Here is a 27,625-nt window from a genome sequence, read left to right as displayed (position 1 = left end):
TGATCTGATAAACAGATTGAAACAGGTTCTTTGCATAAGTATTCAGAAAAATGAACTCAATATTTGATGGACACACCTTTAGTAGCAATTATAGGCTCATATCTTTCTGGGTTCTGTATGTCTCTCACTCTTTTGCACACTATACAGATGCAGCCATTCAAAATGCGCGGGCGATACCGCATTATTTTCCAGTACGCTGTACACAGTCTACCGCTAGTTACCGGTAAATACCGCGAGTTACCGGTAAATACCGCTAGTTACCGTAAATTCTCCTATAATACGACAAGCAAAATAATAGAATCCGGAATTTCCGCAAGGAAATTTCCGCTAATAAAGCTCAACCTCTCATGTTTGAGCTGTGGCCATCAAAGTCTTTAACGAAGATATTACTAATAGTATTAATAATAAATGACCTTGGACAAGCTGTAAGTGTAAACTCAAAGTATTGCCCTGGTCAACATTCTTTTTTTCATTGACCGTCTTTGTAAAAGTAACACCACAGCATTTTGCAATCACGCGTTTGTTTCCAATCATGCAAAGTACAGTAATTTTTGAGAATCGATTCACCATGCCTTTCACATGCTCATAAAAGAGATTGATTTAGGAACATAAACATATTACCGTATGAAAACTGTACTGTATACAGTATGTATATGTATATGTAATGTCTTAACTGTGCCCGTTTAAGTATTGAATATTCATATCTAATTTTACCATTGAAGGGAATTCTTAGTAGCTGAGCATAAAAAGAATAGGAGCATACTGCAACCCGTGTGAAGGCCATAAACAATATTAATTTTGGAACATAAACATACAGTATATGGCTGGTCTTGGTACTTTAAAGAAAACATACACGAAACATGGTTTCATTATGACTCGGTCTTGAGATATTTTTAACTTGATTTACAGTATTTGAGAGGTATGTCTCAACACCGATACTACAGTGCGTAAATACTGCTCACGTATATGTTTCTAGGTTTATATTATGCATTTCATACTGTCAAATTACTTTTGAGCAACTAATAAGAAGCGCGAAACGGTATGCCCAGGGCGTTTTAGTTTCGTTTTGTGCTGGGACTTTGTTTTTAACAATGTCGCCGTGGATTGATTAGAGATATCAAATACATACAAGTCATTTTAAATGTTGTAGTTCGTCTTGTAAAAATGTTACAAGTACATCATCTATCAACAATTACACAGGTTCTGTTTCCATATTGCGGATTTTGGTTACGTAATATTATTTTCTAGATTTCATGTTGTGAATATATGATTTGGGCAAACAGAGCCGCAAAGAAGTACATTATGGGTTGTTGTTTTTTTTTTGCAGTTTTATCTAGAACAAGCGATGCTTAAACCTTTGTCTGATTCTTGTGAAACTATCCACACGACAGTTACAGTACCTAGGAGTTGACTTCAGTGATGTCACTGATGGGATGTTTCTAAAAATCCATCCTCTGTAAAATGTCTTCTCTGGTTGTCCTGCATATGTATTCACTAATGAAGCTGTGTGTTCTGAGCCTGGATCTCTACATTTCTGTATGAACCAGCTTAGAGGGCTAAAGACAGCTTGTGTTTAAATTGAGTGTAAGGTAATTTATGCTTCTAAAGTCATGGTCAGCATTTATTATTGTACTGTGCTGTAAACTTGTTCTGTGCCTAGTCACATTATTTTATAGCGTTTTTATAGCGTTATCAAATCTGGTGGCACTGTGTGTTAGTTTCCTGACTCCCATGTCACATGGTCTGTGATTGAATCCCATGGAACTATGACTTTATTTTTTAACAAACATTTCTTTGAAAAAATGAAACGTTTCCCTTGGTCAGAGATTAAATAAAACCTCACTCGCACCAAACAAATTTATATTTCTAAATATCACAACATGATCGAATTTAAGTCTTTTTAATAACAATGAATAGTCACCTATGCATTACAAAATAAACATTTATATTGATTTTAATCGTGTTTTGATTTAAATCATAAATGCGTGTTTAAATATATGTGTTTAAAGGCGATATACTGTATAAAAGCGCTGATTCTTATGGAGTGTGTTCCGCCGGGGATTCAAAAAATGTATTTTTTTTAATCGCGTATCTAAGGAAAATTGCAGTATAACTTTGTTCATGCACAAACAGTGGCATGTTACATTATAATTTGGGTGTCTCCTCTTGCCAGAAAGCTCTAAATTGCATTTTGAGTGCGGTTTTTGACTTTTTCTAAATTGCAACCCGTAAATAAAGCATAGACTAACTGTATTCTAAACTGTATTACAACAGCACATTGGACAATGCAACGTAAATTGCAAAAATGGAATCTGTCCAAGCCCTCCTACGAAAATTATTTAAACTGCGACACTGATCATTCATCTCTAAATAAACTTTATTTTATATAGCGTTTTAAGTGAATAGGTAATTAGATTGCTCATAAACCTAATCAGTTTTTCTACATAAACACAGCGTGATTGCTCTCTGAAAATGCTTTTCCTTTATATTTAGGCTCAGATTTCAACTGTAGATCGTATTATTATAAACTTTCTTGGAAAAATGTATTTTATGTAAACCATGTTTGCTATTAATTCATTTAGGGCTAAAATACGTTCATTGTCTTCCAATCGAGTCGAGTTGACATTGGAAGCTTGCCACTCCTGGACTGTTAAACCAATGCATTAGCATGTTAAAGCGATTCCATTGAGGAGCCCAGCTACCACTTAACACTGTACTTCCTACTTTGAAAATACCTGTGAAACCGGTTTAATTTGTCACAGCCAGCACTCCGGCAGAGAGGGGGTTGTACTCGTAAAGTAGAAGCAGGCGAGATTTCCAGCGAAAGACACTTCCCCTCCCCCTCAAAAACCCGGTAAGCAGTAATGCTGTATGTTGAAAATTGAGGTGGATTTTGAGGATGATAAAGAGGATAAACTGGGATGGGAGGAGGGTTTGCTTTTGCATAAGGGGTGGGAGTATGATAATTGGAGGAATTTGCGAGAGTATAATGGTTTGATATATTTGATTTTGTATTGTGGTCGTTATCTATGTTTTTGGTTGGTATTATGTTTATATGGTTGTTTTTGTTGGTTGGTTGTTATTATGGTTATTAGTAATACGATCTATAGTTGAAATCTGAGCCTAAATAAAAAGAAAAAGCAAGTGATTAGGTTTATGAGCAATCTAATTACTTATTCGTTTAAAACGCTATATAAAATAAAGTTTATTATTAATTTGCTAGACAGAACAGTTAACATTATTATGCATAAGACAAAGATAACGAAATTTGTGTACGCTGTAAGGTTTTTACTTCTTAAACTTTTAAAATACACGTTTCGAATAGAAAGAAATCAATTTCCTGGTACAGTACTGTATGTATAGCAAACCAGCACGTCTTTTTTCTCCAATCAGAGGGGTGTCAGATGGTGTCAGCCAATCACCATTCTGAAGCCCTACCATAATCTCTGGTATGGGGAGACCCCAGAATTCTGTTCCATAGTTTAGACAGATGATAGATACTTTTATTGATCCCGTGAGGGAAATAAAGTAAATCATTTTCATTTTAGGAAATTATTAAACGCTCGGTTAAAAGCAAAGGAGATTGTCTGTTATAGTGGACATAAAAACAAGAGTTCGCTGGCATTATATCCTAGAAGACACAGACCGGCGCCAGACCGGTAAAATGCCTGATGAACTAAGGATCGGACAGTTTCCAAGTGCTTGTACAATCGATGGAAATGTTCAAATAAATGTGCAAAAGAAATAAACAAAATAATCATTTATTTCTTTATCATATTGGTTAGCTAATGTCCTCTCTTTGCTAGTTAGTGGCTGTGTTTCTGCATTGGGTAGCAACGGGTGACTGTTCTCAGGCAGAAGATGTAAACAGCTTAATTTTCGTGTTAAATAATTTTTAAAAATTAAAATTCATTCTATACAGCAATCACATATTTGGGTACCATTTCATAAAACTTTCATGCTTAAAATGTTTAGGGAGAAATGGAAGACTGGTGTGTATTTTTTCTTTAAACTATCAAGACCAGCCATACACAGTACAGTTTATGTACATACAGTAATGTTTATGTTCCTAAATTAATATCGTTTATGACCTTCAGATGCGTTATGCTCCTCTCCTTTTTATGCTCAGCTACTAAAATTTCCCTTTAGTGGTAAAATTCCATATTAATATTCAAAACTAAGCAGATTAAAATGTGCACAGTAAAGACATTAAATGATTAAATCTTTTCACTACCAACCAATGCACCACGAGTGCCGCTGTCGGTCATTTTGGCCAGCCAATCACTTACCGTGGTGCCCTCCGGTGCCCTGCGGGTAGGTTACTGTACCGCGGGTTTTTACCGCGCATTTTGAATGGCTGCATCTGTATTTGTGCAGGCCTTGCTCATTCATTTTGGCAAATTTGAGCAAACTCTCTCAAGTTGCTTTAGGATTGCTTGGACAGCAGAGGTTTTCATGTAATTCCACAGATTCCCTGAAGGAGGTCTGAAGGAGGTATATCTCTAAGAAATGTTAGTACTTTGCTCCCCCTGTGCACTACGGCAATAATCATGTTTTTTGCAGTATGAATGAGACCACTCACTGAATGCTTGGATGAAATGTTCAGTAGTGCTGACAATAAGACATTAAGTGGCAAGACATATTCACCTAGTATAGATATTTGCATGTCACTTATAGTATATAATCAGTTCCCTGTCAATGTTCAAAAAAACAACCCAGGTATAGAAATATATAATTTTGATAAGGTGGCATGGTGGAGCAGTGGTTAGCATTGCTGCTTTGTAGTGTTGGGGCCCTGGGTTCAGTTCCTGGGGTGCTGTTTTCATGGAGTTTGTATGTTCTTCCCATATTGGAGTGAATTTCTTGGGAATGTTCTGGGTTTCTCCCACAGTGCAAAGACATACTGGTCAGTTAGTTGGGTTCTGGGAAAACTGGCCCTTGTCATGAATCGCACTCGCACATGTAAGCGCTCCCACATTCCCACGAGCTCTTCTCTCCCTAAGCATTCACGCACCAATCTTCTCAGAACTATTTAAACCATTACTAGTCTTCCTTTCCTTGCTCACGATTGATGTCTCCTCCCTGAGCTCCGTATTCATACATTCCCTACCCGCAAAACTAGTAATTAGACCCCCGGCATTTCGACTCAACGCTTCCCTTCAACTACGTCTTCACCTCCCGAATTGGTACCGACAAATCCTCATTCCTGGATTTTGACCCAAGCACTAGTACACGACCACGGCTTTGCATCCCGTCTCTACTCCTAACCTTCCTAATTTGAACAGCCTCGCATAAGATCCCAATCCACCAAAGTCCAATCCTCCCTGACAGCCCTGGTGTGAGTGTGTGGTGTTGTTGTCTGTATGTGCCCTGCTATAGACTGGTGTCCTGTCCAGGTGTATTCTGCCTTGCGCCTGTAGCTTGCTGGGATAGGCTACGACTCCCCTGCAATCCTATATTGATAAAGCAGTTAGAAAATGAATGGATCGATAGATACTTTGGATACAACTGCTTTATTATTATTATTAAACACTGAAATGTTTTTTAAAAACATCCTTTTACCAGATGTATTACTTTTTATTCCAGTCATTGTCTTGTTGGCAACAAGTACTTTTCCTTCAGTATTTATAATGGTAGAGTAGATAACCAACCAAAAATCCACTGGATCTATGATGCACAATTATCAGACTATTATAGTACAATATAAACAAGAAAGTACTTCTCTTGTAACACTGTGCTTTAGCTATGTAGGGGTTATGTTCATTTATATAATCACATAACTTATGAATACATCACGTGCAATAAAATAATAATAATATTTTAAATGATTGATTACGTTCAAGTTGTGATGCTGGACTGTACAAACAATAAATTAAAATATACATTTACCTATACATCTGGATGTTATGAGATAAAAACTATGGTGCAAAAGTCATGATTTAAATAGAAACGTTTTTAGTTTGTTGATGCCACTGGTTTTCTAACATATTAACACAGCCACAGGTCATAAACAATGACAAATAACTTTAATAAGAGCTTTCATTTAAATGCACCTTCAGGGATCTTATACATCGCTGAACCTTTCATTAAAAGTTGTAATTATTCTTAAAGTAAAATTGATAAGCTATTTTAACACCAGTTTAAATAAATGTCATGTACAGCATCACATAGCCTGCAGTTTTAGTATACTTCATGGGCATTTTAAATACATTGTAAATCAGCAAATGTTTTATTTTTTATATTTTGTAAAATCCTAAATAACTCCTCTTCACAATCCCTTCTCACCCATCACTCTTTGTCGCACCTAAAAGTTTATAACTAAGGATCCCTAAAATGTGAATATTGTATAAGTAAAATCAAGGTAGGCCAGGATCCAGTGATATCAGGAGAGGGAATATACAGGGCCCTATGATTTAGAGGAATATCAACCGAGCCAGTGAAATGGTGAAGACCATTTTCTACTTGATTAAAACTTGTCTACCAGAAAGTAGTTATTGTAATCACTAATTTATCTTTGTTTCCTAAAAGCAAGTTTGAAATTGTATTGTAGGAGAGGTGTGTGCATAGGCCAAACAGATTGATGTTCACAGAGATGGTTTTCAGAACAAAGTGTCACAAGAGGAACTGAAAAGATGGCAATTGTAATCAGGAAAGATGACAGCATCTAAGCAGTTGTAGAGAAACAGCACAGTATAGCCCTTTCTCTTCTTCTTCAACAAAAACAACAACAAAACTCTTTCTTTAATATTTCACAAAAATAGTGTTTAAACCAGTGATCTACACCTTTTCTGACATGTTGTGAATCCTGAAGAAGCAGCCAGACTACATTTTTGGTAACTCCTATAAAATCCAGATACTGATAGAAAAAACAAATGCAATGGGGGAATAATTAAAAAACATAAAACATAGAAACAGGTGTACTTCTTTACCCAAAGGATTGTGAGATTATGGAACAAGCTACCCAACCATTGTGGAAGCTGATAACCTGGCTATTTCCAAGAAAAAAAGTTGGATGAGATCCTTAGATCAATTAGATATTAACTATCAAGCAATCTAGATGGGATGATGACCTCTCATTTATAAGTGTTATTTTGTTAACACAGTGTCAGCAAAAGTGTTAGTTTATTATTGAGCATCTCCAATCTTGTTTTCACATTTTTATGAGAAGTCCTAAGGAAACATGTGCGTGAAAAGTCTCAGGTCAACTAGCCACACATTTTCCACTAATGATCCATGATTATCTGTTTACTTTGACATTCAATAAGACAAATAGTTCTGTTATTTAAAATATTTTTGTATGCTCCACTCATGAGAGTGTTTAAATTTGGAGTTTTCAGGACTTACAGTAGCTGAATATAATTCAATTATTTTTTAAATTCCTGATTACCAAACCATGTTAAAAGCTAATCAAGTCTTGTTTTCCTTTGGTTCTCTAGGGACTAATGAGTAAACAAACTTCATGAAATCCTTAGGGTAATATTTGGAGTGCAGACAGAACAATCTTGGCCTTACTCTGCATCTTTTGACCTATAAGTGACATCTGAGGACTACAGAGATGATTTAAACTCAAATTGAACTGATAATGTATTCAAAATAACATAACAGATGATTCATTCATTACAAAAATTGAAAATATCTGACACCAAAACACGTTTCACAATACCCTGGACCTGCTGTTTATCAATAATTCTGAATTTTTTAGGAAGTATTCTTTCTGAGTTCACAGAACATTATCTCAGATTAAATTTCCAACTAATTCTCAAAAAGTAAAAAATTCCAGGTTCACTCTTCTTTTGGGGAGTGAACCTGGAATGCACCCCCCCACACATTTGTTACATGAGTTGTACCTTATCTTTTAGGAACATATTACCATGCTAATAGAGAACTACAGGTACCTGTACATAATATTCTACAGTTCTCAGAAGAATCTAATAAATGACAAAACTATAGACTAGAAAATCTTCAAAGGAAAAAGAAAATCAAGTAAAAAGGAAAAGATTTTGTTTTGACCTAGTCCTTATATGTGCATTTCAAGGGAACACAAAACTTTTCTAATCCAATACATAAAGCTTTTCAATTTTTCCATGTCTTAAAATTACTGCATCCTTCATCCCCTGCCTAGCAGAACATACACAATAGCTAAGCTAAGTGATCATTCATACTAATCCCCTTTTCTGTCCTTCACAACCTCTAAGAAATGTTGAATATTCTTAGCAGTATAACACTCTCTTGGCTGCTGGATGGCTGGAAGGGATCATAACTACATGACAAATCTGTATCACTGGCTCCCTGCTCACTATGCCATAACTGACACTTCTACCATCCACAGCATTCTCTGCACACTGAACCCCAGAAGAGCCAGCCCTGTTCACTTTCCAAATTTGTTGTACAGGAATCTGAATGTATTTAAGTTTTTCTCTCATTCTTCCCCCTGTAAAACTATTTTTTAATACATTTCCACTTCTCCGTCACCATTCTCTTGATCCTCAATAATCTCTTCAGGTTCTATCACTGATTTGAGCAAAGTCTCCTACTGTACCTACTGTAAGTATTCTCCCCAGCTGCCCTGTCTACAACATTTCTTCTGAGTTTTCCTTCACATGATGCTTCTAGAAGTCCCAGCTTCTTGGCTGCAGGGCTCAACAGAGCCTGTGCTCCACTTTCTCACTGTTCACCCTGAACAGCAACATTGTGGACTACATTCTCCCAAATTGTTTTATAATTGTTTGCAGTTTGCCCTTTCTGACATAAACATAACACTCCATTACAGTTTTTCTCAATTGCTTACACACAGTTGATGTAATGTAATGTAATGTATACTTGGTATAGTGGTGGGGACACTATTCAGTATTGGGTGCCATCTTTCGGATGAGAAGTTAAACTCTCAATAAGAGTAGGGAGTTATCCCATTATCTGGGCCAAATTTCCCCCCTTGGTCTTTACCATCGCCTCCAAATTGTCCCCATATATGATTGGCTTGCACTTGCCCTGCGATGGACTGGTGCCCTGTCCAGGGTGTACCCTGCCCGGCTTCTCGCAACACCATATGACATAAAGTGGTTTGGTAAATGACATCATCATCATCATCATCATCATCATAATAATGATTCATAATGTGAGAATTACTATTCAAAAGCTACATATGTGAAACACCTGGCCATACTGTATAATGCAGAATAACACAAACATAAAATACTCTACAATTATACAGTACATGGGTTCAACCTTTCTTTAATTTGTGAAACTCTTTCTGTATATTTCTGTTCTTGCTCAGATAATAAACTACATATGCAATTCTTTTAACAGGAGGAAAGATGTTCTATCCTCAATATCTTTTTCACCACAGAATGCATTATGTTAATTTTTTATGCATCAGTCGCAAATGTAACATAAGAAAAATGTAACGTAATACTGTAAGTCGCACTCCTACCTTTACAAAGCCAGTAATAAATTACACAATATGTAGTGGCATGGATATATCCCCAAAATTCAGCACAGAAAGAAAGTTACTGACCCACCAACATTCAGTTGCTAGGCATAACTTTAGTCCCACAAAAAAAACACCATATAGTATATAATAATCTACAGTTATGGAATTATGCTTGAAGAACAAAAGCGTCATTATCTTCTTCACAGGTAAAGAATCAATTTTAACAGCGGTAATAAGCTAATGGAATGGATCAGAGGAGCACTTGTTCAGTCATAAAGCAATTACATTTTTAATTAACAAGTACACTTCTGTTCACTGTCGTATGCGTTTGGAATGAAGTCTAAGAAGTTTCTAGTTCAATAATGTTGTCTAATTTGCCATCTATGAGTCCCCTCTCCATCTCTTAGACACTTGCAGTAATTGCTGGGTCAAAATCTCTCTCTAATACAGAATATTCAAACCAATGTAATAAAATAACTATCAAATAACAATATTCTTAAAATAATGACCATACTTTATGGTTACATCAATAACAAATAAACCATTTTTTTATTCCATTAATTACCTCAGTCCAGTTTAAGTTATTTCCCTTAGTTTACTTAAGTTATCCGTCCATCCATACAAATAATATTGCCTTGGATTTCCACAGCTTTCAATTTATGAATTATTTTAATACCTTATCAAAGGCTTTCTAGAAATTCATATACACCATGTTTTATACTTCACTTGCATCTGCTACTCCAGATTTGTTGCATTTTCAATCAAATCAATTAAGTTAAACAGAAATGGCCCTTGGTGCAATGATAAATTAATGATTAAGTTAATGATGAATTGTCCTCTATCATAATTTACGAGGAGCTAACACTATGATATCCATTGTTCGAGTGGGAATTAAGCATCAGTCCATTGTGCAAGAGGTAAGCCAGGAGCAGGCGAGTACAGAACCAAAGCAGTAGGAGCTAAGCAAGCTGACGTGAGCAGGCAGCACAGGCATGGGAGCTAGCAAGCAAAGTACACAGGCAGGCAAACACAGTCCGAGGGTGAAGTCAGGAACAAATCAAGGTCTGTAGCCAGCAGCAAACACAGTACCAAGGCAACAAGGGAAATCTAAAACACAAAGTAGGAGCAAAGCAGGGTCTGTGGTGAGCAGTAAACACAATAATAAAGTGAGGAAAATCTGAAAGGCAAAGTTGAGGACATAGGAGTTCAGAAAACTCAAGGCTCAGAGAACAAAGGACCTTGAGTCAAAGCACTGAGAGGCTCCAAGCAAACTCTATACCAGAGCACTGAACTACTGTACGTCCAAGTAACCTGAACCACCTGAGGCCCAGGTCACTGTCTGATTAAAAATCCATGGCAATCAGCATAACAGACTAGGGGAATAGGTGGGTGCAGTTTCCATGGCAATGCTAGTTTACGCCATTGCACTTCAGTGGGGCAGAGTATAACAGACACATGTGTAATGCATATGTCAACCAAAGATCTTGTATGAGAATTAACTCCACCAAAATAGAATTAAAGGGTATTAAGAGTCTGAAGTGTTCCTTTCCTCCCCATAACCAAATAGAAAATGTGTGACTCATTCTAATAATATATTTTTTTCATTTAATGGCAAGATAATCATTCAAATTGCCATGTTTATCATATTTCATTATACTGTAAAATGGATGTGTATTTACCTTGCCTCAATGTACTTGTTTGCTGAAGGTATGGTAAAACTGCCAGCTATACTTCAGAGTTTATAAGCTAATGTAGGTGTGTTTAGGTAGTCAAGGGAAAGGTAGAGAGATCAGTGATTAGAAGTATTAGAGAGTCGCTTCACTGCGAGATGTACAAACATTTACTGTCTATCTCTTAAACATGACCTTATCTAAAGAAATAGCAGAGATGAATGTTTTAGAGTATTCAAGAAGTTAAAAACAAAATGCTTTCATTAACATCAGGAGTACAAAAGTACAATAATGTTTTTAATCTTCAGTTTTTACTGCTGAGACTCATATCTGTGAGAGACTTTAATGTTTATACTAAAAGAAATGGCTTATGCCTTTACGCTCAGCTCTGCTTTGAAGGATATTATAAAACATTTTGTCATTTTGAATTTAAACGAATGTTTTGTAGTTCCACAAAGATTGATTAAATCACTTTGAAAGAATACAGCAACTAAAATTGGGTTATTTGTGGAATTAAAAAAAAATATTTGTGACTCCACCCTGTTCCACTGTGTTAAAAAAATTAGAACCTATATGATCTGCTAAACGTTCTTATTTTGATTAGGTGTATGCCTGGTTTCCCTCCATTTACATTTGATTTATTATTAAAATTCAAGGTTTCACTTTGAAACAATACTATAATACTTAAAATATTTCTAATATTGCATTTTAACTATCACATTTCAGACATTTTTAAGAATGCTCATCATTCAGCTGTAACTGCTTGAGACAATTTGTTTCTAAACCTTATTTTATCATGGAAGAGAACAAAAGAAATGCTTCTGTTAAACAAATTGAAGTACATTTTGCAAACAATGCTAGTCTTTTAAACTGTGTATTCTGCCCTTGGCAAAGAAAACACTTTCTTTGCATTTTAAACTGCACATACACAGGAACCCTGCTGAATCCAGCTGACTAAACTGAAATCAACTTAACATACCATGTCCACATCTTTGCAGAACACCTTATTCCATAACCTGCAATAGCTGAAACAGGCCCTGCAAGCATTCATCTAATTCTCAGAACAGTCAATGATATCTTCTAATTAAATAAAAGTCTTTTTGAAATAACTTTAGAGCAGGTATAATCCATTTAATGGTAGGGAAAAAGATTAGGCAATATGGACTTTACTACATTGAAGAACATAGGATTAGGGGCCAGTAATATCCACACTGTTTTCATTATTAATGTTTCCAGAGGAAAATTGTGTCTGTTCTTCAACAATAGACAGCATTTGGGAATAAAGGATCTTACACGAGCATGAGAAAAGCAATAAATAAGCAATAAAAGAAAATACTGGTAATACTATCTTATAAAAGTTCCATTTATTAACACTGTTTATTGATTTTATTACCCTCCTGTACAGCTGAGTCTATGAAAGAAAAGTAAAAAGTATTAGAATTTTAATGATGAGTTCAGTTAAAGTTCATATAAATTTGTACTCTTCTATATGAAAGTACCAGTGTATTCAATTGTCTGCACTGCACTGGATGTAAGCCTGATTTGAGTGACAATTCAATATCCCTTAAACAGCTAAATGTACAGTAGCATCCTACTGTATATGCACAGCTGTATACAAATATTAGATATCTTAGACACACTCAAGAGTTACAATACACAAAGGAAGAAGTAAATGTTTATTCCATGCTGAAAAGAAAAGATACACAATGTTTTGGCTGTGGAACCTTCTTTACGTGTGTGGAGGCTGAAGAAGAAAAAGGCCTGAAGAAGGCTCCACAGCCCAAACATTCTGTCTCTTCTCAGTGTGGAATAAACATTTACTTGTTCTTTTGCAGCCTATGCATGCTGACGCAGCTATTGTACCTACAGTACTTGAACTGTTCCGATATGCATGCTGTATTGCACGTTATGAGCAACAATTTACTCAAACCCTACATTAGTGTTCTTTACTATTATTATAACTTTAACTGTTTTTAATATACTGTACCTTACTACTGGTGAGTAGAAACCAATCTTGAAAATCTTTTATTCATATTTGTCAGAGTCTTCCACATTTTTTATCATAACAACATGTAATAAAACCATACACACAAATGCCATCCTGAAGTGTTGTAGAAACTAATCCATCACCTTTATTAGAAATCTTATTGACTCTTTTAAGCTACAAATATTAAGTTTTGTAGTAAAAAACTATTAAGATCAAGTGATAGCTTAGAGCAAATTTTCAGCAGATGATTGCCTTAGAATACTGTATATTTCTCTAAAATGTTCAGTGAGAAGAGTAGAGACAATGCAATATACAGTACAAGCTATGTACAATATAAAATAAAGTAGTTCAGGTGGGTAGCTGCGTCAGCATGCGTAGTCTCCAAGAAGGCTCCACAGCCGAAACGTTGTGTTTCCTTTCTTCTATTTTCAGCATGAAATAAACTTATTATTTGTGCCTTATTTCTACATGCTTTTACATTAATATTGTAACGCATATGGCCGACAGGTACTGTGTAAGAGCCGGCTTACCAGAGCGGTGATGTCGCCGCCCTTCCCTGTAATAGCAGGACCACAGCCCTTGGGCTGTGGAGAGATCTCTCTTTAGCTCACCGGGCTGGGTCCCTGTTGAGTGACGCGGGAGTCCCGGGTTTGAGCCCCCAACGGTGCAGATCTGACCTAATGAGGCAAGGGCGCCCACCTGAACCCCCATTGCATTACAACAAGAATGACAGCTCATTAAAAACTTGTAAATAACATGGAAAAATGTGCTTAGAGATAACAACCTATTTAATGTGTGAGTATGCTGGTTTCATTTACAGTCTTTACATCAATAGAATTATGTTTTAAATAAAGGTTTCAAGGATGCAAAAAAATTTAGTAAACCAAGAATATGAGGGAAGAATGAAAGAAAATAATTTGTTTATCCCACTCTCTCTGTATATTATTTGCTTTTAACCTGTGGGTAGATATAATGTATTCATCTCACTATAAAAGAGTAATTCATGCCTAAACTAAAAAGATTAATAGCAAAACAAAAAAAGAAACAAAGTGAAAATTTTATACCATCATTTAAAAAAAACATAATGCAGCTGGCAAAGAATATGAATTAGTTTGTTTTTTTTGTGTGGGCCTAGTATGCAAACAGCTAAATTACTACTGTACATTTTAACAAGCAAAGGTAGAAAGAGAAAGACAGATGGGCAGACAAATATGACATCAAATTGCTTTTCTTAAAAAAATGGCAGTGGCAATATTAATAGTAGTGTTATTAGATAATTTAATTGAACAGATATTCAAATCCTTCATTTTGCCATATTAACATCCATGGTTATACTACCTAGATTATTAAACACATGTGGAATGAGTTTATAATGAGAGAACAGGACCTGCCTATCTGCCAAAGATTACAGCATCACTTTCTTTGATTTCATTATTTTTACCACTTCCTCCACTTCACATTGCTCTGTAAACTTATCGTACATTCGGGCTCTGTGCATCTTAAAGGTGGTATTGGCCAACAGGTGGTATAAAAGCTGAGCATAACTTAAACAAAGGAGAAAGCTTTATAAGTCTTTTATAATCTCAAACTCCCTTTCATTATTGAAAAAGGGGTATACTGTATGATAAATACTTTTCAGAATGTTTTTTAAAGCATCTTCAGATTTTAATTCATTCAGCTGATGCAAATAACTAAGCAAATAAACAGCTTGATTTTTTTCTACATGGTTTGCCAAATATCTACAAATTCACCTCAGTATAATTTAGGAAATATATCATGCCGTGGATATCACAGAGTATAGTAAATGCTAAAACAAAAAACACACAATAGTGTACTGTGTTCCTGTTTATTGTACAGCTATACAGTACCATTTCTACTTAAGCACTATAATATTTTTAAGATCTTTAGTTACATTGCTAGACATAGGCTTTGAGTTTTTGAATATTACTTATGCTCATTGTCAGCTATGAGTCTTCCACGGGCAACATTCCTGATTTCCAGGCTTCCAATAAATTAATATGCATTATAATTGCAGTCAATTTATTTACAAGACAGAATAATAATGAAGACAAAATATGCTTTAAAGCATAATTAATCTTATGTATAATGCCTGTTCACTGACTTTAATTCCATGTTTCTTTTTTGTTGTTGTATAACAACACTGCTTGCCGAATTCATTATAATTCATTGTAATGGATGATATGAGAGCTTCTAGTATGGGTTTTTGTTTAGGAAAGGTTATACTAGCAAATTAAAATGCTAGAGAAGATGGGAATACTAATTTTCTTTTAATTTAAAAGAATGTAAATACACATCATATATGTTACCCAACATAATTAAAGTTGTTTTGAAATGTTTACTAAATGTTTACTAATTGAGATGTATAATTAATCTGTATCCAATTATATTTTTTACCGATAGACATGATTTCTTTAAAATGGAGAATAAATGTCAGAAGAGGAGATGCAAAATATTAACAATACCCCAATCAGTGAACATGAGCTTTGGGTATATTGTGAGGACTGCTCACATAAAGTAAAAAAATAAATAAAATGCATTTTGTGGAAACTATGGTATTTAAGCAATTTTTAGCATTACACATAATGAAAAGTGATCATTATTTTCCTTCTCATTTGTATCATGGCATTACCAAAAAGCAATTTTAAAAAATAACCTCAGTGCCATCCAAACCATACAAGTGATGCTCTTAAAAATGAAATGATGACTTTTATGAAACTTTAAATTTACAGTAAAATCTAACACAGGCCCAAACCTACCCCAACTTCTTTTAACCTCACCAAATTCCTGTTATTTAGACATGATATTGTACTAGAAGAGCTCAAATGTCACCTTAACTCCATTTGCTCTTTTTCATTCTCTTGATGAACTCCTTGATTGCATTAGCTGTATGTTTTTCATACATGGTGAAGCACTGCCCACTAAGTACAGTATATAAGCATGTTCTTCCATAAAAGCAGATAAAAATGTTTCAGTCAACTTCAGAGTTCATTCTGGCACTGCCATTATTACTTACAGTAAATCATCAAGAAAGAGGAGCCAGGTCCAGAGACTGTAATACTGTATATGCAAAGACCATAAAATTACCTCCATGCAGCTTCCCATATGAAGTCGTGTTCTTTGGAGCATCAGCAGCTCCCTTTTTTCTACATACTTTAACCTGTCCATCACTTAAGCAAAGCCCCATCCATAAAACTTTGTTTAAAATCTCTCGTGTCTCATCTTTATAGTTCCAAGCAAATTGTAATCAAACTATTCTACAGTACTCATAGTGTTAATGAGAGGATTACATTTTGTGGTACCCTTCTGTATAATGTGGACTGTGATATATTTAATCCTTGCATTCTTTAAGTTATTGGAGATTTCAGTTGACAGTTGTTTGCTTTGACAGCTCCGATATTATTTTTTCAGTCATCAACAGTAGCTGTGATTTCTTGTCTGATTCAGTCTTGGCTAATAGGTAAATTTACCTTAGGTTTCTTTTTTCTTCAGTGTATTTAAAATTGTTGGTTTTGGTGCTGTACAGTATGCCTAATGTTTTGGCATTCTGTGTTTTTCAATTTCAAAATCACCTGCTTTTCTTTAACAGAAAGTTTCATTTTGACTTTTGCCTACAGACCTCAAACACTTTTTAACAAAGTCAAAATGAATGATTGATGTTAATACTATCAATTTGTTTAATTGTCCAAATAGGTTAGAACTTAATTGAGTTTATAAAAATCAAATAATATAATGATTTATATTTAATTCTTCGTCTCTCATCAGTCACCCAATATAAGTGTCTAAGGAATCAAGATTGAATGTTTACATGATCAAATAGACCTAAAAATAACAGATACTGTATGTTTTCCTGATTGGAGCATACAGTCTACTTTAAAATAACAGAACAAATTCTAACAGAATTAGTTCAAGGAAATGTGACAAATGGCAGTCAAATTAAATTACTGCTTCACAATGATAAACATAGTATCTGATAAAATGACAGTGCATGCTTCTGTTTTGTTTAATCAACACACATTATTATGTGATCTATGTAACCCTTTAAAATGAAAAAAGCTGAATTCCCAAGTGTTCAAAAAGATTAATATATTCACTATAAAGACAGGATATAATTATGTCACTGATTTGCTTAGCTGTGGTGTTCCATCAAATGCATCTTTGCAGATGATTTCCTGAAGAAGCCATATGGAATCATGTTTCCATATTACTGACATGGCACTTAGTGTCCATTAGGAATTCTTCCTTTGAGAATCTGGTGCTTAGGATTTTGTTTTGTAATGTGTATTTTCATTGCCTGACCTAGCTGTCCTTTGAGATACAGTACAAATTGGAAATGCATGGGAGATATTTTGTTATGGATGAGAGATGATTAAAAGAAGACTGTGCTGTAGTTTTCATACATATACTGTCTATATATATTACTTTCTCTTCCTTTCACATAGTGATTTTAAATTGCCCAGACACAGTTAACCTCTTTTACAAATACAGGGTCTCTCTGCCCTGGGGAATACTTGCCAGAGATCTTAATTTAGGAATATTGGAAATCAATGCCTAAATCAATAAGAGCAAAACAGACAAATATTGCAGTGTTAAAATTAAGAAAACATATAAAAACGTTCAGGTTAGGCCTCTGGTTTCCCTGCCACACTGTTAATATTGCATTCAAGTACCTCTTCATATATAAACTTATCTTTAACATTTAATTAATGTTCAGATTATTATATGGTGTTTAGTATGCTATGCTGCCCCCATAATATATGCTGAAATTAATATATTTGGGATTTTTAAAAATACAATCCATTTACTTTGCTCACAAATCAAAATAAAATAAATCAAAACTTATCACAGACCATTATTAGGTGTTTACAATAATAATAGCAAAAATCCTTAAAAGCAGCTTCCAACGTTCAGTTTAAGATAAATATTTATAAGAAATTAAAATCATTTGTTGCTGTTTAGGGAACAAATATCCACAGCACTCTAGAAAACACCCTTCAGTATGTAGTAAATACCATGCAGAGTCCTTTTTTTCAGACTGCGGAAGGGGGAAAACCATCCTGGAACAAAACGAATAGTATTGATGCTTTTTTTGCTGGCCTTACTCTTGAAAATGCCAAATCAGGAAGCCATTGAGACAGTCTAAATTAAGTGGTGAGGTGACATGGCTTTTCCACAGTACAAAATAAAAGGGCTGCAAGAAGTAACCTAAGCAGTTAGATACTTTACTCTAAATTAAAGGGATGTAAATTAATATTATTTCAAGTAGACCTTCATATACCAGTCACATCATTTAAACATGTTTGCTTAAGAATAAAAATAGACTATACTTTGTACAAAAGATATTTTATAATAGCCTGTTTCTATTTCACTGCACTGATGAAAATTTGCATTTCTATGAGGAGTGCAGCATTTTGATCACAAAAGCTACAGCCTGGGGATAGAACTGATAACCAGGGAGTCTTTAGCTTGTTAAGACAATCTTTCCCTCTCAATCACTAGACATAGACTGTAAGAAACAGCTGTGGGTGAACTACATGAAAAAAATGTCCATAGAAAACTAATATTGAGATAAAGACATATTTAACAAACATTACGAGAATTTTGGGAATAGATTAATTGTTCCAAAATCTGACATGAACCCTTAAGTAAATAACAAACACCATTTTACCTTCGTTTACAGTACAAATTAATTTGATATTTTTGTCTTGCAAAAGAAATATGATACCGTCACATCCATCTATTACCCCCTTTTCAGTTCAGGGTTCAGACAAATACAAAACTGAAACAACTGAAACTGAGTTGAAACTGAAAGTTTCCTCCTGTGATCCAAAAACATACTGGTAGGATAGTTGGCTTCAGAAAAAAAATGGTGGTTGGAAAACAGATGGATGGTAAACCAAGAATTTTGGGAGTGGTAATACGGTACTGGAAACTTGTTCATCATATCCTGGAGGACACTCAGTCTCCGTGACATGCTGAAGCTATGGGTGTCAATCTGGGTAAGTTTTTAATGCTAAGAGTCTTTAATGTTTTGTCCTTGCATAGAGGTCCTAGTGTTTGTGTGCTTGGGTATTTTCCATGAGTGAATGCCAGAAGAGACCAGTCTCATAGTCATTGTAAAGTTGGGATAATACGACAGCTTCGTCTTGGATTAATGTATTATATTTCTTATGGAATGGTTCTAACTCTTCAGAGTTAACACTGGTGCTCTCAGAGCTTCACAATAGATTATTTCACAATATCATGACATTTACAAAATTGCCAAAGTCATCTGTCACTGCATTTAAAACTCAGTTTAATGTATTTTTGCTATTATATGGGCTGGAGATCACAATTCAACACCACTGATGTCCCTTTCTGACTAAAATCCCCTTTACCAGAGTTTGTCCATTAAACCAAGGATTTACTGTATAATTTTCTATTTTCATAATTAATGTCCTGTGCAATGTTGTTATTGTTTTCATAATTATATTAGTAGTATTAATATAAATATCTCTACTACTATTTACTGTATACTAAAGTATTAATGATGATTTATTTTCACTGTAAAGAGAGTGGTTTAGTGCGGCACAGTTGCACAGTAGGTTGCATTGCTGCCTTGCATCACTGGGGCCCTGGGTAGAACTCCAGACATGGGGTGTTATCTTCATGGAGTCTATATGTTCTGTCCGTATTTGTGTGGGTTTGCTCCAGGTGCTCTGGTTTCCTTCCACAGTTCAACAACATACTGGTTGATTAATTAGCTTCTGGGAAAATTGGCCCTGGTGTGATCGCATGCATGCGTGTTTCTTTCTGTGTTTCTGTCTGCCCAACAATGGACTGGCATTCCATCTAGGCTGCATACTGCCTTATGGCCATTGGTTGTCAGGATATTATCTGGCTCCCCTGCAACCCTGAATTGGAAGAAGTGGTTAGAAAATTAATCAATGGATAGATATTTCAATGTGAATTACCAGTCATTCATGTGTACTCCCTTTTAAAAAGGTGTGAAACACCAATTAAAACATATGTGTTAAAAAACGCAAGAACTGAACATTAGGATAATGCCACTTCAGGAATAAAGGGGTCTCAAAGAATATGGTTCTTCTACCTAGTAAATTGCACCATACAATAATTTCTATCTGTCTACCAAATGATAGATAGGAACAGTTCAACCTAAAAACACCAGTGGTTCCATTATGTTGTAAACTCAGTAAAAATCTGCCACAGATCTAAACCAAGGCAGATCTTGAATTGATAGTGATTTTCGGAATCCCAATATAATTCTGACAACAGTTCTCAGCTGCTGAATTGAGTTTTATTCACTGAAAAGCCAAAACTATTTTTTTCTGAACAGTCAAAACTCTCTTTTGCTGTACTACAGGATTATAAATTAAATGAAATTGCTGTTATAGAAACAGAAGAGTGACCAGGCACATTACTGGGTTTAAAGACATTTTCTGCTAATAATTAAACATTTTCAGTCTTAAACAAAAAGGTTTATGATTGAAATATTCCAAAGCATTGACAAACCCAATGGAGTACTTTATAATCAATAGTGAAGTAGCAACCATGGAACACAATTGGAAACTACTAGGAAAGTGCAAATAGGATTAATTTATTTATACAAATTGTTGTGGGTATCTAGAACATACTGTCCAGTGAACTGATGAAATTGTTATTCTGGCTTCTTTCAAGAAACAAGTGTTAGTTCCCTGGATAACATAATAACTAGCAACTACACAAATTACAGTACATGCACAAAATGTATTTCTCTCATTTGCAACCTTTATTATGTTGTTATATGTACTTGTGCGAGTTATAATAATAGGAATTTACCTGTTGCCCTGTATTCACAGTAAGATTCTCAAACAGAGTCTTGAATGCAGCTTTGGTGACCCCATAAATTGAAATTAATAGTGAAAGGCAGATGAAGTATAATCTCCCACCAAATAGGGACAGTATTTATGCATTGTTTTTGTTTGTGTGCAGGACACAAAGGTTTGTACATAGCACTGACTGAGGATGTGACCAAACATTGGTTAAACACAGCATGTCATCCAAATAGACACAAAGCTATAAACACATTTTGTTATTTATTGGCATTTCTGTCAAATATTTCTCTCTTGTTTTGTTATATTGCATAAACTTTTTTCACTTGTTAATTTTATTTTGCTCTTATACAATGCATGCAGTAAAGGACTACTCAGAGTAAACTTTTTACATAATTGATAGTAGCGAAGTTGTGAAATAATTGCTTATGTTGTACAGTCTTATCACAGCTAATGCTAAATATTAATGTCATTCAAATGTTTTGTATGAAATACACTATGAGAGGATCCTCAAACTGCTACTTTTAGTATGAGGTTTTGTATATAGATATCATCAGACCATGTAATTGGACCAAAGGGGTAACATATAATACTAAATAGCAAAGGGCTTAGTAAAACCTGCTAAGACACCCGAATAAAACCTGAGACAGCCATCCTAGGAAAATTGTAATGGAAATTTGCAGTAAAAGTACAGTGAAATATATCCTCAGTCTTGAGGTAAATATTTTTTTCTTATTTTTTTAATCAATGTATCCTGATTCTTCCCTACTGTTTTAGTAACAATGATTATATTATCCCATAATTTTCACTCACTGTGTCAAACAAGAACATTAATTTGCTTCATTTTTTTTCTGTGCAGAGAGCAGAAACACAACTTAATCGTATATGCTAATGGTTTTCACTAGTAAGGTAAAAGTCAAAATCACTTTTTAATGGACCTTAGAGCTTTCTCATCATTAGCGATGTATGAGAAAATCAGATTCTGCAGACCTCCAGGGATGCATTGAACGACAGCAGGAGGTAGAGAGGATAGGAAGAAAATATTAGTTATTATTGGAAAAAGACCAATATTGCAACACTAGAGCTGTAGTAATACTGTCAAATGCAATATTTTAATGAGAACTGGACTATAAGGAGCAATGAGACAGATGGGCAAATCTACTAGGTTTATATTTAGTCATGGAAAAAAATTGATAGTCTGAGACGGAAAATAGTGGGATTCCTTCTCATTATGATTTCTCTAGCAGATACAACTTTGTTAAATTTATCAGAAATATCATTTTGTGCTTCTTATTCTTTTATATTTCTTAGTAGTTTATGGAATGTTATATTTATATACTTTACAGTGGTACAGCATTTGTACTTCCACAGTACACAAAATTTAGAATAATCAGATTTTAGAGTAGAGTTGTTCATAAAACAAGTACACTTCTTGAGACCCCCCAAGGAAATAACTAACACACGGAACACTGTTTGAAATATTTACAATAGGTACTGTATATTACTGAAAATGCACTCAGAGTCAGAACCCTTTATGACCTGTTTGGAAATTGCATGTTTTGTTTTAGTAGGCTGTCAAAAACTCTGCAACTAGAAATGCGTGCAGATCCAATATAATAAAGCAACAGATTGAACACTGTGAAATAATTCAAATAATTGTAATCCATTGAATCACATACTGTATAGTATATGGTTGTCATGAAGATGGCTGAATTATTTAGTTGTATCTACACCTATTTACTGCTTGTAAAAATAAATCAATATTTCAATTAAATAAAATATCATCAGATATCAGAATAGAGATCAGAAATGTATATTATTATTAGAAAACAGCATGTTGGGGGTACGCTATTATTATTTATTTTCACATATATGTTTGTCTTGCTTATCTATTATTTTATTAAACCACCTTATAGGAAAGATACTGTTTACACATACAAACATATTTTACAGAATTTACCTGAGATCATTAATTTACAATATAGCTAATCACTGCTCACCTGCAAAGGAGGACTATCAAACTGCAACCCACCTAAACAGACTGATATAGACTTATTAACAATGTCTTTCCTTTGTTTTCTGACCTCAAAAAATGTCATTTTTCATGTTTCCTCACATCAAATGTGAGGAAAAAGAGTCTTACTCACTTTCTGTATGGACTGCTAAAGAAATATAATAGCTTAAGATATACCCATTACATCTATACAATATGCTTTATGATTTAATTATTTATGCATTTTTTCCCATCAATATAGCAGTTTGTACAGTATTTGTGTCTCTACATACAACTGTAAGCTAACTGGCCAGCATATTTAAGTGGTGGGACTATAGTCAACCATCTGCATTCCTCTATTGTCTGAGTCCCCATGTGGATGTTATATTTACAGTACGTGTTTATTCCACCAAAAAGACAAAAGGTTTAAGTTGAAGTTGAAAAAAATAACACTTCTTTCCATTAAAATAAGGGATCTATACAGTATATGCAAGTATACATACAGTTACTTGTCAGGTCAGATGTTACTTAGAGATACCTACTGTATATAGATTATTGTATAGCCACTGAGCAATCCAATCACCAGTCAGTTCAATACATGTCGGTTTTTGTGTAGCCTAGATATGGAAACAGTGAGGTATTTGTATAATCCATGAGGCACTAAGTACATTGCATGTTTTTCTCTGATAGTTTGCTTATTTGCTTTAGTTTTAGATCTGTAAAAGGCAGGGCCCAGGTACTCACACTTATTGTAAATATTTATAAACAGTTGTATTTTGAGTGTGACAGGCCATCAACTCATATAATCTGACAACGGCGGACCTCTCCATGTAAAAGTGTGCTGCCTTCAGTAGATAAAGAACTGAGGAAGACAACCACTAGGGTTCTGCAGGAAAAGCCCAGACTCCAAGGGAAAAAGAGCAATGGACACTGTGACAGAAAAGAAAAACATTGTTTTGACTTTGTTTTTAGAAAACGTGTGCTTTAGCACTCTTTTTTTCACACAGGAAAAAATAACTAAAGTTAGTAACTAGCCAAATAACCAATTAAAATCTTTAAAATCTCAAGTAAATATTAGGGGTGCATCTAAAAAGCAGTAAAAGCAGACATTTTTTACCATTTATCACATGTACTGTACATAACTTTTTAAAGCAATTAAACTACATACCTTTTCCATAAAGGCTTTATGATTTCTGTACTACTTAATCACATCAATTTATACCTTTAACTTCATATTTGTATCAAAGCTTAATTCATCACCATCAATCAGTTATATAACATACTGCAAACTGTCAATAGTAGGAGCAGAGATCCTGCCTTTAATTTGTAATAAGATAATATATTAAAGACATAAACATTTTAGAATACTTAAACTTTGCTTAGCTTTGTTATACATTTCAATGTGCATGTGATTTCATTTAATATCTGTGATATACAGTATACAATAAGATCAAAATTAATACAATTCTTGTTTTATACTTGTGTAATTTTCCTGTACTTATTAGAACAATTATCAGTTTTCTTATTTTTTTACAGTGATAATGAAACATTACTGGTAATACAAATAACCACCATGGTATTTTAAGCTTTAAATATCTTTCCCCCCATCCCCAGCCATCACCACCATCACGTGCAATTTCATACAGGGCTATTTTTAAAAATAAGATGATATGTCATTTCTTTTGCTTATTAATATACATAAAGTCCTTAAACTTCCCACATTTTTAGCAGAAAAGTACACAAATGAAGAGATTGGGGAAAATAATAATCTCAGACACAGCTGATAGCTATTGTCCTAAGACAATTTCTATTAATATTTGTTTAAGTTTAGAATTTGCAGCCTTATCACTATTTAGCAGTAGGCCACCTTCATTTTCATGACCTCTGTGGCATTGACAGACAAAATCAGATAAAATGTCATTCCACACTTGGGTAATTGAATTATTTAACCATGCTCTCTTTGACATCTGTAGTAATTCATTTTCTTTTCTGTGTAAATCCCCCAGATTTAAAATTGGATTTAGATGTGAGCATTGGGCAGCCACTGAAAAGAACATTGATTTACTTTTGTTTTCTTATAGGAAAGCTTTGCTGCTAGTACATAAGGGATCTTGGTTTGCACCAAATGCAACTTGAAAGAAAATGCACTTAATGTGAAAGTATTCCTCATGCATGTGAATACAATTGAGCAAAAAACAGCCATATAAGCTGCAGCACAACTATACTTCTAACTATCCCTTTATCATTGTTAAATTTCTGTCTTTTAACATTTGCTGTTTTTTGTCACGTTTTTCTAACTTAAAAAGTGATAGTAATAGTGAAGATATATTAAAGACTATTAAGGATATTAATCAAATATCTTTGAAAGATACAAAGTATAATTTCAGTTCTGACCTAATTAACTAGGTTTCCATTTAATATTTAAATTGCACAGAAATAGTCAAAATAGTGTCTTCTTTGCTATGATAATACCATTCAAGTCTAAAGTTACAAGACCTATTAGATTTCACACACTTGAAACATGCAGCTCATCTCCTTTTCTGAAATATCTCCTTATGAACAGAAAGCTTAACTTTCGTCTTTCCAGATTATACCATTGTATCAAATCATCATTCCTTCATTATTGCATATGTGTGTTTAATTTACTCTGTATTTACCTTCTTTAAAAATACATTCTGCAGCTGTTTTCTATTAATTGATGTTACAACAATCTGCAGGAAAAACAAAACTATCCTATTACAGTATGTATACTTTCACTGTAAACCCAATGACAGTAGAAGAAAAAACATGTGGTCAAGTGCTGGCTACTACTAACAGTATAAATCTGAACAGAGAAAAACAAAACAACTGTGGTCTATAAATTTTCAGTCTAGTGAGGCAAAACAATCCACCCTTGATGCCTAAGAACTAAAGTGCTCTCACAAAACAATCCTCCATTGTTTTCAGTCTATTATCTGACTAAAAAATGTGACCAAGAAAATAAACATTTTTAGCTATTAAAGAGTGAAATTATGCATGGCAGAATTAAAACCTTAAAATAATGTTAAACATATAATAACTCTGTCTTACCTCAAGTAACGTCAAGTGCTTTACAGAGAGGAATTTATATGAAGCAGCCGTATTCAAGGGATTACAAAACCATAGCTAGTGCAGACTAATCTGACTTTACGGACAACTAACAAAAAAAAATAAAAATCTAACCTTCCTTTTTTTGTGTGTGTGTGTCTGCTGTTTGAAGATCAGATGTGTCGCTCTGAAGATAATACCTATTTCTGAGTACACATGCTACAGCCATATCTATGCAGTTGCAACTGAGTTTAGCTTGTTTTATTATTAAGGAATAAACTATTTTGGAATCTGAAACCCAATAATCACTAGAAAGACAAATGCTGCTTTATATATACTGTAGACTCTCATAATCCAACCATTTTACAAATAAAAATGCATTTGCTAACCTATTAACTCTGGAGGTGAAAAACAACACAACATTTATTACACTTTTCAATACTGATCTCCAGTGAGAAATATTGAAGCCAGAATGCAATTAATTTCTAGCTTTAATGCGCTCTAAATATACAGTAAACTAAGCGTTTGATCAGTGAAAAACTGGCTGGAGAAGATAAGCACTACAAACTATTTAAATTTGCTTAATGGAGATTGGTTTGACAACTACTGTACAGTTCCTTTCTTGTTTTGCTCTTGAATAGCATTTTAAATTATATAACACTGGAATGTGGATCAGATTGGTTTTACTTTACTTAATGACTTATGTGAAAGCCACAGTTGTATTGTTTGTTGGCTTTTATGAGAATTTCTATATGACTACTTTTTCCACTGATACTACCATTCCAATACTCACTAACATGCTGTTCCTACTAAGATACTACTACACTACTTCTTCTATTAAAATTACTGCTTGTGAGTATTCCTGCATCACACTGCTACTGCACAAACAATAATAATAATAATAATAATAATAGAAATGTGCAGCTTATAAACCAAATAATGGCATGATTGCAATGAATAGTTGATATAAGAGCCTGAAACACTGGCTGGGGAATCAATAAGGTTTTGAGAATACTGATGAAATGTACATACCGTATAAGGCAAAGATGCAGTAGTAGAAAACGATTCAGCATCACACTCAGCACTGACAAGGGGCCAATTGAGCTGATCAAAAAGAAAGGTTAAAGAGTTCAGACATTATAGAAGGCAAAAGCAAATTAAAGTTTGGAGGATCAAGCTGACAAAGGTTCTTGATAGTTTAGGGAATAAAGCATATGCAAAACAAAAAACAGTAACTTGGAAATTTGTGCCAAAGTTGGGCAAGCAAATCCAATGATAAAAGAGGAGTCAAGGGAAATGTTATGGACTTGTATATCTGTATAACTCTCTGTGTTTTTATTTTCTGTTTGAGAAGTCTTCCAGGACTTAGCAGAGTAAAGCTGCTGCCGTTGCTCAGATGGCTGTCCAGAGCAATGACCTTGAAAAAGAACAGAATAAAACCAATGGAGCTTTCAGATTAGTATAGCAGACTGAAAAGAGTTATGGGAGTCTTTCATTCTTGGCTTAACTAAAGGTCAATTCAGTAATGTGAAATTACTGAAAGCATCCGAACCTGCTGCATCACTGCCTGGTATGGTAACTGCTCCGCCAGAGAGCACAAGGTACTCCAGAGGGTGGTAAAACTAGCACAAAACACTACCAGCTGCGTGC

At 34.4% G+C, this 27,625-nt stretch overlaps 1 protein-coding gene across 5 annotated transcripts in view; it reads right to left on the bottom strand.

The window, feature by feature from the left end:
* The window catches only part of mgat4c (mgat4 family member C), a 289,683-nt gene that overhangs the window by 50,347 nt on the left and 211,711 nt on the right, over window positions 1-27,625 (bottom strand). For 3 of the 5 annotated variants that reach the window (XM_069192227.1, XM_069192228.1, XM_069192230.1), the window contains one exon: window positions 27,008-27,079. The exons of the other annotated variants lie outside the window; for them this stretch is intronic. The gene's annotated coding sequence lies outside the window, so the exon portion shown is untranslated. The remainder of the gene's footprint in view (window positions 1-27,007; window positions 27,080-27,625) is intronic. 5 annotated transcript variants of the gene reach the window in all.

Source organism: Lepisosteus oculatus, chromosome 7, assembly GCF_040954835.1.
Source record: "Lepisosteus oculatus isolate fLepOcu1 chromosome 7, fLepOcu1.hap2, whole genome shotgun sequence".
In the NCBI taxonomy this organism is placed as follows: Eukaryota; Metazoa; Chordata; class Actinopteri; order Semionotiformes; family Lepisosteidae; genus Lepisosteus; species Lepisosteus oculatus.
This window is presented reverse-complemented; position numbering and strand designations above follow the sequence as displayed.